Source organism: Ceratotherium simum, chromosome X (genome assembly GCF_057802395.1).
Source record: "Ceratotherium simum simum isolate JZ-2026a chromosome X, ASM5780239v1, whole genome shotgun sequence".
Lineage (NCBI taxonomy): Eukaryota > Metazoa > Chordata > Mammalia > Perissodactyla > Rhinocerotidae > Ceratotherium > Ceratotherium simum.
In genome coordinates, this window is record NC_141940.1 from 84343700 (window position 1) to 84354957 (window position 11258).

The window sequence follows — 11258 nt, forward strand, 5'->3', positions numbered from 1 at the left end:
ATAATCGCTGAAAAATTCTCAAGTCTTGAGAGAGATATGGACATCCTGATCCATAAAGCTCAGAGATTCCCAAATAGGATTAAACAAAAGAAAATTACACTAAGACATATTGTAATCAAATTTTCAAAAGTCAAAGAAAAGAGTTTTTGAAGCAGGAAGAGAAAAGCAACTCATCCCATCAAAAGGAATCCTCATAAGGCTATCAGCATATTTCTCAGAAGAAAGCTTTCAGGCCAGGAGAGAGTGCAATAATATATGCCAAGTGCGGAAAGAAAAAAACTGCCAATCAAAAATACTATACCCAACAAAGATGTCCTTTAGCAATGAAGAAAAGATAAGGCCTTCCCCAGAGAAACAAAGGCTTAGTGAATTCATCACCATTACATCTGCCTTACAAGAAATGCTAAAGCGAGTTCTTCACATATAAAAGAAAGGATGTTAATTACTAACATGAAAACATATGACTGTATAATACTCATTGATAAAGCCAAGAATATAATAAAATTTAGAAAACAAATACTATAATGGTGGTGAGTAAATCACTTTTAACTCTAATACAAATGTATTAAAAACCACAGCTACAATATTTTGTTAATGGATACACAATATAAAAATGTAAATTGTTACGACAATAGCATAAAATGTGAAGGCAGGAGAAGTGAAAGTGTAGAGCTTATATATGTGATTAATATTGTTATTATCAGCTTAAAATAGATTGTTATAACTACAAGAGGTTTTATGTAAGTCTAAAGGTAATCACCAAGAAAAAACACCTCTAGCATATACAGAATAAAGAGAAAGGCATCAAAGGATAGCACTACCAACGTCATTAAGTCACAAAGAAAGATAGTAAGAGGGGGAAAAAAAGAACAACCCCCCCCCCAAAAATTAACAAAATGGCAAGAATAATTACTTACCTATCAATAATTACTTTATGTAAATGGATTAAATTTTCTAGTCAAAATAATAGAGTGGCAGAATGGATAAAACACAGGTTCCAAGAATGTGCCACCTACAAGAGACTTGCTTTACCTTTAAGGACACACATCAGCTGAAAGTGAAGAGATGGGAAAAGGTATTCCATGCAAATGGTAACAAAAGAGAGTAGCAGTGGCTATAGTTAGACAAAAGTCAAAAATAGGTACAAGAGATGAAGGTCGTTATATAATAATAAAGGGGTCAATTCCTCAAGAGAATATAACCATTGTAAATATGTATGCTATCAATATAAGAGCACCTTAATATATAAAGCAAATATTAACAGAAATGATGGGAAAAATAGACAGCAATACAGTAATATTAGGAGATTTATATACCCCACTTTCAACAACATATAGATCATCCACACAGAAAATCAATAAGGACAGAGCAGATTTTAATAACACTATACACCCAAAAGTCCTAAAAGACACACAGAACATTCCATCCAACAGAACCAGAATATACATTGTTCTCAAGCACCCACAGAACATTCCCCAGGATGGATCATGTTAGGAAACAAAACAAGCCTTAACAAATTTAAGAAGATGGAAATTATATCAAGTAGTTTTTCTGATCATGGTGATATGAAACTAGAAATCAATAATTAAAGGAAAATTGGAAAATTTGCAAATGTGGAAATTAAACAACACACCCCTGAAAAAGTAATGAGTCAAAGAAAGAATAAAAATTTAAATTAAAAAATACCTTGAGACAAAAAATTTGAAACACAACACACTAAAACTTATGGGATGCAGCAAAGGAGCACTAAGAGGTAATTGTATAGCAATAGACACCTATGTTAAAAAAAAAGAAAAGTCTAAAATAAATCCCCTGACTTAACACCTCAAGGAACTAGAATAAGAGGAACACACTAAGCTCATAGTTAAAAGAAGAAAATAAATAAGATTACAGTAGAAATAAATGAAATGGAAATGACAAAAAGAATAGAAATGGTCAATGAAATCATGAGTTGCTTTTTTTTTTTATTGGTGAGGAAGATTGGCTCTGAGCTAACATCCTTTGCCAATCTTCCTCTTTTTGCTGAGGAAGATTAGCCCAGAGCTAACATCTGTGCCCATCTTCCTCTACGTTGTATGTGGGATGCCACCACAACGTGGCTTGATGAGTGGTGTGTAGGTCTGTGCCCAGGATTCGAACCTCCAAGCCCCAGGCCGCCGAAGCAGACCACGTGAACTTAACCACTACACCACTGGGCTGGCCCCATGCGTTGCTTTCTTGAAAAGATAAACAAAATTGAAAAACCATTAGCTATACTATGAAAAAAAAGAATATTCAAATTAAAAAAATTGTAAATGGAGGGGACATTACAACTGATAACACAGAAATACAAAGATTTACAAGAGATTACTATAGCAATTATATGCCAACAAATTGGACAACCTAGAAGAAATAGATAAATTCCAAGAAACATAAAACCTAGAAAGACTGTATCATGAAGAAATAGAAAATCTAAACAGATCAATAACAAGTAAAGATATTGAATTAGTAATCAAAAATCTCCCAACAAAGAAAAGCACAAGACCAGATGGCTTCATTAGTGAGTTATACCAAACATTTGAAAAAGAATCGAGGGGCCAGCCTCATGGCTTAGAGGTTGGGTGCGTGTGGTCAGCTGCTGGCGGTCCGGGTTCGGATCCCGGGTGCGCATGGACGCACCGCTTGTCCGGCCATGCTGAGGCGGCTTCCCACATACAGCAACTAGAACGATGTGCAACTATGATGTACAAATATCTACTGGGGCTTTGGGGAGGAAAAGGAAAAAAAAGGAGGAGGATTGGCAACAGATGTTAGCTCAGGGCTGGTCTTCCTCAGCAAAAAAAAAAAAAAAAAATTAAGACCAATCCTTCTCAAACTCTTCCAAAAAATTGAAGAGGAAGGCACATTTCCTAGCACATTTTACAAAGCCAGCATTACCCTGACACTGGAGCCAGATAAGAACATAGCAAGAAGATAAAATTACAGTCTAATATCCCTGATAAACATAGATGCACAATTCTCAACATAATACTAGTAAACTGAAATCAACAGCACGTTAAAAGGGTCAACACTATAATCATGTGGTATTTATAGCTGGGATGGAAGAATGGTTCAACATATGCAAATCAATAAATGTAATACACCACATTAATAGAAAGAAGGATAAAATCATGTTATCATCTCAATAGATGCAGTAAAAAGCATTTGACAAATTTAAATCCTTTCATAATAAAAACTCTGATATAATTATGAAGAGAAGGAATGTACCTCAACATAACAAAGGCCATATATGACAACCCACACCTACCATACTCAATGGTGAAAAGCTGAAACCTTTTCTCTAAGATCAAGAAAAAGTCAAGAGTGTTCACTCTTACTAGTTCTATTCAGCACAATACTGGAAGTTCTAGCCAGAGTAATTGGCAAGAAAAAGAAATAAAAGGCATTCAAATCTGAAAGGAAGAAGATAAGTGTCTCTGTGTGTAGGTAATATGATTTTATATGTAGAAACTCTTAAACACCCTACTACAAAACTGCTGGAACTAATAAACAAATTCAGTAAAGTTTCAGAGTCCAAAAATCAACATACACAAATAAAGTGTGTTTTCATACACTAACTATGAACTATTCAAAAAAGAAATTAGGAAAACAATCCCATTTACAATAACATCAAAAAGAATAAAATATTTAGGAATAAACTTAACCAATGAGGTAAAATATCTCTACAATAAAAACTAAAAATATTGATGAAAGAAATTAAAGTAGGTACAAATAAGTGTAAGTATACCCTTTATTCATGGATCGGAAGAAATAGCATTGTTAAAATGTCCATACTACGCAAAGCAATCTACAGAGTCAATGCAATCCCTGTTAAAATCCCAATGGCATTTTTTTACATAAATAGAAAAAAATTCCTGTAGAACCACAAAAGACTCTGAATAGCCAAAGCCATCTTGACAAAGAAGAACAAAGCTGGAGGCATCACACTTCCTGATTTCCAAATATATTACAAACCTATAGTATAATACTGGCACAAAAACGGACACACAGACCAATGAAACAGAATAGAGAACCCAGACATAAACCCTCACGTATACTGTCAAATGATATTTGACAAAGTTGCCAAAAATACACAATGTGGGAAAGGTAGTCTTTTCAACAAATTATGTTGGGAATACTGGATATCCACATGCAAAAGAATGACATTGTACTCCTTTTTTACACCATACAGAAAAACAAACTCAAAATGGATTAAAGAGTTAAGCATAAGACCTGAAATTGTAAAACTCCTGGAATAAAATAGAAAAAATGCTTCCTGACATTGGTCTGGGCAATGATATTTTTGGACATGACTCCAAAAGCATAAACAACAAAAATAAAAAATAGACAAGTGAGATTGTATTAAACTAAAAAGCTTCTGCACAGCAAAGGAAACAATCAGTAGAATTATGAGATAACCTATGGAATGGGAGAAATATTTGCAAAAAGTACATGTGATAAGGTGTTAATCCAAAACATGTAAGAAACTCAAAGATCTCAGGAGCAAAGCAACATCAACAACAACAACAAAACCATGATTAAAAAATGGGCAAAGGCCTCTCATGGCTTCATTTGGCTTCCATAGCAGAGCTCCCTGTGGGCTCCCAGAACCAGGCCCTGGTCTAACCATGGCACCTGTCGACAACAGCCCCAGGTGGCTCCTGTGACAACAGACTCTCAGTGGACCCTCAGGAACCTAGGCACCCAACACACCCAGGTGCTTGCTGGCTCCAGTGGCCCAAGAAATGTCCTTGGCACCAGGCTACTGGCAGGGTCTCAAGTACCAAAGCCCCTATTAGCTCCAGTGGCTCCAGGCAGCTCCCACTGCACCAAGCAACATCCATGGCACCAGGAATTTGGTAGGCACCCACGAATTCAGGACTCCAGCTCACCCTGGTGCCTGCTAGCTCCAACAGCCCCAAGCAGCTCTTGCAGCTCCAGGCGGTGTCCTTGGCACCAGGCTCCCAGTGGCCCCCTGTAAATCCAGACTTCCAGTTCACCATGGAGCCTGCCAGCAGCAGCAGCCACAGGCAACTCCACAGACCCAGGCAGCTTCCATAGCGTTGAGCTTTTGGCAGGTTCCCAAGAACCCAAGACCCTGACTTACCCCAGTGCCTGCCAGCTCCCACAGTCCCATGCAGTGCCCATGGTACCAGGTTCCCAATGGGCTCCTGAAAACCTGGGCCTCCAGCTCACCCTGGTACTTACCAGTTACAGTGGCCACAGGTGGCTGCTATAACTCCAGGAAGCTTCCTCAGCTCCAGGCTTCTAGAGGGCTGCCATGAACCCAGGCCCCCAATCCACTTTGGCACATAACAGCTCTTGCAGCCCCATGTGACTCTGGTGGCCTCAGGATCCTGGCCCACTCTGGTACTGGCCTACTTCTGTGGCACCAAACGTCCAGAGGGCTCCAGCAAACCCAGGCTCCTGGAACATCCAGGCAGGATCTGGCTCCCATAGCCCTGTGTGGCTTCTGTGGTCTCTGGCTCCCAATCAATACCCATGATCCCAGGACCCAGGGGACACTTCTGAATCCAGGGCCTCTGTGGAGCCCATCACCAAGCTGACTATTGACATACCAGGTTTTGGACCCATCTGAGCACCAAGATGCCCATGGATTCCAACAGCAAGATCTCCTGTGGACACTACCAGATAGCCCATCCAGAATCTCTTACAGGCTGACTGGTAGAGGGCTTTGCCTGTCAAAACCAGTCTGTAAAGATGGGAAGAAATGCCTAATTCCTCAAATGCACAGATATCAGTGCTAGACCAGAAGGATCATGAACAATCAAGGTAGCATGACACCACCAAGGGAAATGAATAAAATTTCAATGACTGACCTTAAAGAAATAAAGATCTATAAACCGAAAAAGAATACAGAATAATCATCTTAAAGGAATTCAGTGAACTACAAGAAAACACAGATAGACAACTAAATGAAATTAGGAAAACATGCACAAATAAAATGAATTCAACAAAGAAATAGAAAAAATTTAAAATATCAAGCAAAAATCCTAGAATTGAAAACTACATGACTTAACTGAAGAATTCGAAAGAGAGCTTCAACATCATACTCAACCAAGCATAAGAAAGAATTAGTGAACTAAAAAACAGGTCATTTGAACTTATACAGTCAGAGCAGAAAAAGAAAAAAAGAATGAAAAAGAGAGAAGAAAGTCTATGAGAATTATGAGATACTATTAAAAGAAACAATCTACACATTATTGGAATTCCAGAAGAAGAGAGGGAGAAAGAAGTAGAAAGCTTATTTAAAGAAATAATGTTTGAGAACTTCCCAAATCTGAGGAGAGATGTAAATATCCAAGTTTACGAAGCTAATAAGACACCTCAAATTTTCAATACAAAACAATCTTCAAAACACACTATAATAAAACTGTGTAAAATCAAAAACAAAGAGAACATTTAAACAGGAACATAAGAAAAGATATTTCTCACATATAAGGTAACTCCCATAAGTCTATCAGTGAATTTCTTAGCAGAAACTTTGCAGGCAAGGAAAGAATGGGATGATATATTCAAAGTGCCAAAGGAAAAAAATTACATCCAAGAATACTTTACCCAGCAAGAATGAAGGCAAAATAAAGACATTCCCAAACAAACAAAAGGTAAGTGAGTTCGCTACTGGTAGACCTGTTTTATAAGAAATTTTGAAAGAAGTTCTTCAAGCAGAAGTAAAATGACAATAATTAGAAAAAAAAGGAAAATGTAAAACATGCTGGTAATGGTAAGTATGTAGTCAAATTAGAATATTCTAATACTGTAATATAGTGATCACTTAACTTTAGTATAAAGGTTTAAAGGAAAAAAGTATTAAAAATAACTATGGCTATAATAATTTGTTAATGGATACACAATATAAAAAGAGGTAAATTAATGGTATAAAAACATTAATTATGGATGATGGAGTAAAAGAATAGAGTTTTTGTGTGCAATCAAAGTTATGTTGTTATCAGCATAAAATAGACTGTTATATCTACAAGATGTTTTATTTAAGTGTCATGGAAACCACAAGGCAAACATCTACAGTAGACATGCAAAAGATAAAGAGAAGGTAATTACAGCATACTACTATGGAAAATCATCAACTCACAAAGAGAGCAAAAGAGGAAGAGAGGAACAAGGGAACTGCAAAACAGCCAGAAAACAGATGGCATTACTAAGACTTACCTATCAATAATTACTTTAAATGTAAATGGATTAAATTCTCTAATCCAAATGCACGGAGTAGCTGAATGGATCAAAAACAAGACCCAACTTACTGCCAACAAGAGACTCATTTTAGCTTTAAAGACTCACATAAGCTCAAAGTGAAAAGATTGGAAATAATATTCCATACAAATGGAAAAAAAGAGAGCTGGGGCAGCTACACTTATATCAAACAAAAGTGACTTTTATTCAAATGCTGTAACAAGAGACAAACAAGGTCGCTATATAATGATAAAGGAGTCAATTCATCAAAGAATATAACAATTGTAAATATAGATGCACTCAACATTGGAGCACCTAAATATATTAAGCAAATACCAACAGATCTGAAGGGAGAAGTAGAAAACAATGCAATAAAACTGTATAAAATCAAAAACACACAGAGCATTCAAAAAGGAATACAAGATAAAACTTTTCTCACATATAAGGTAACCTCCATAAAGCTATCAGGGGATTTTAATACCCAAGATTCAATAATAGATAGATCATCCACACAGAAAATCAATAAGGAAACATTGGACTTGAACTATACTTTAGACTAAATAAACACAACAGACATATATAAATCATTCCACCCAACAACAGCAGAATACACATTCTTCTCAAGAGCACACAAAATATTCTCCAGGATAGATCATATGTTGTTACTAAACAAGACTTAGAAATGTAAGAATGTTGAAATCATTTGTTGTTGTTAGTGCTGTCCAGTTGATTCCAACTCCTAGTGACCCTGTGTACAGCAGAACAGAACCCTGCCCAGTCTTTTTGTGCCATCCTCTCACCTTCCAGAGCTATATCAGACAATGCTACACTGCTATTCATAGGGTTTTCATGGCAAATTTTCTTTCAGAAGTGGGTGGCCAAGTCTTCTTCCTATTCTGTCTTAGTATGGAAACTCCACTGAAACCTGTGCACCATGGGTGACCCTGCTAGTATTTGAAATGCCAGTAGCATAGTTTTCAACATCACAGTAACATCAGCCACCACAGTATGACAACTGACAGATGAGTGGTGTGGCTCCCTGCCCAGGAAATGAACACAGGCCATGGTGATGAGAATGCCAAATCTTAACCACCAGACCGCCAATTGAAATCATACCCAGGGTCTTTTCTGATCACAATGGTATGAAACTAGAACTCAACAATAGGAGGCAACCTGGAAAACTCACAAATGTGTGGAAATTAAACAACACATTCCTGAACAACCAATGGGTCAAAGAAGAAATCTATAGGGAAATCAAAATATATCTTGAAACAAACAAACAAAAAATTGGAAACACAACATATCAAAACATATAGAATGCAATGAAAGCAGTTCTAAGAGGAAAGTTTAGAGCAACAAATGCCTACATTGAGGACGAAAGATCACAAATAAGCAATTTAACTTTATACCTCAAGGAACTAGAAAAAGAAGAACAAACTAATACCTAAGTTAGAAGAAGAAAAGAATTAACCAAGATCAGATCAGAAATAAATGAAATACAGACTGGAAGAAGAATACAAAAGATCAACAAAACTAGGAGCTGTTTTGTTGAAAAGATAAAGAAAATTGACACAACATTAGCTAGACTAAGATAAAAAAGAATACTCAAATAAATAAAATCAGAAATGAAAAAGAAGACATTACAACTGATAAAACAGAAATAAAAAGGATCATAAGAGACTACTGTGAACAATCAAATGCCAACAAATTGGATAACCTAGAAGAAATGGATAAATTCCTAGAAACATACAACCTACCAAGACTGAATCATGAAGAAACATAAAATTTGAACATACCACTAATGAGTGAAGTAATTATATCAGCAATCAAAAATATTCAAACAAAGAAAAAGTCCAGGACCATATGGTTTCACTGGTGAATTCTGCCAAACAGGTAAAGAATTAAGACCAATCCTTTTCAGAGTCTTCCAAAAATTTGAAGTGGAGGGAACACTTTCATACTCATTTTAGGAGGTCAGCATTGCCAAGATCCCAAAGCCAGATAAGGCTACCATGAGAAAAGAAAATTACAGGCTCATATCCCAGATGAATGTAGATGTAAAAATCTTTAATGAATCATTAGCAAACAGAATTCAACAGTACACTAAAAGAATCATACACCATGATCAAATGGGATTTACCCCAGTGATGCAAGATGGCTCGCCATACACAAATCAATTAATGTTATATACCACATTAACAAAATGAAAGATGAAAACGCTATGATCATCTCAATAGATGCAGAAAAAATATTTGACGATATTTAACATCCTTTCATGATAAAAACTCTCAACAAATTGACTACAAAAGGTACCTATCGCAACATAATAAATGCTGTATATGACAAACCCACAGCAAATGTCGTACTCAATGGTGAAAGGTTAAAAGTTTTCCTGCTGAGGTCAGGAACAAGACAAGAGTGCCCACTCTCACCATTCCTATTCAAAATGTGCTAGAAATCCTAGCTAGAGCAATTAGGTGAGACAAAGAAATAAAAGGCTTTCAAATCAGAAAAAAAGTTAAATTCTTTCTGTTTGCAGATGATATGATCTTATATAGAAAACCCTAGAGACTCCACCAAAAAACTGTTAGAACAAATAAAGAAATTCAGTAAAGTTGCAGCATAGAAAATCAACATACGCAAATCACTTGTGTTTCTATTCACTAAAAATGAACTATCTGAAAAAGAAATAAAGAAAATAAGCCCATTTACAACAGTATCAAAAACATTAAAATACTTACTGATGAATTTAACCATGGAGGTGAAAGATCTGTATGCTGAAAATTACAAGACATTGATGAATGAAATTGGAGAAGACATATATAAATGGAAAGATATACCATGTTGAAGGATCAGAAGAATTAATATCATTAAAATGCCCATATTACCTAAAGCCATCTATAGATTCAATCCAATCCTTATCAAAATTCCAATGACGTTTTTTCACAGAAAAAAATCTTAAAATTATTATGGAACCACGAAAGACCTCAAATAGACAAAGCAATCCTGGAAAAGGAGAACAAAGCTGGATTCATCAAAATTCTTGATTTCAAACTTTATTACAAAACTATAGTAATCAAACAGTATGGTACTGGCATGAAAATAGACATGTAAATCAACAAAACAGAATTGAGAGTCCAGAAATAAACCCATGTAATATGTGGTCAAAGAATACTCAATGGGAAAGGATAGTGTCTTCAATAAATGGTGTTGGGAAAACTGGATAATCTCATGCAAAACAATGAAATTGTTTGACCCCTTATCTTAGGACACTCAGAAAAATTAACTGAAAAGGATTAAAGACAAATGTAAAACCTGAAGCTATAAAACTACTGTTAAAAAACATAAGGAGGGAACCTGCCCAGTGGCGCAGCGGTTAAGTGCATGCCCTCTGCTTTGGCTGCCCAGGGTTCGCAGATTGTGACCCCAGGTGCGCAATGAGGCACCCCTGGTCAAGCCATGCTGTGGTGGCATCCCATATAAAGTAGAGGAAGATGGGCACGGATGTTAGCCCAGGGCCAATCTTCCTCAGCAAAAAGAGGAGGATTGGCATTGGATGTCAGCTCAGGGCTGATCTTCCTCACAAAAAAACACAAAAAACATAGGGAAAAAGCTCATTGACACTGGTGTTGGCAAAAGCTTTTTGGATATGACAGTAAAAGTACAGTAAACTAAAGCAAAAATAAATGAGACTACATCAAACTAAGAAGCTTCTGCACAGCAAGAGAAACAATTAATAAAATAAAAGGACAATGTAGAGACTTAGGGAAAATATTTGCAAACCATCTCTGATAAGTGGTTAATATCCAAAATAAATAAGGAATTCATACAACTCAGCTAAAAACCAAACAATCCAATTAAAAATTTGCAAAGGTTTTGAATAGATATTATTCCAAAAATGACATGCAGATAGCCAACAGGTATGTGAAAAGATGTACAACATCATGAATCTTCAGGGAAATGCAAATCAAAACCACAGTGAGATGTCACCTCACACCTGTTGGAATGGCTTCTTTCAAAAAGAAAAGAGC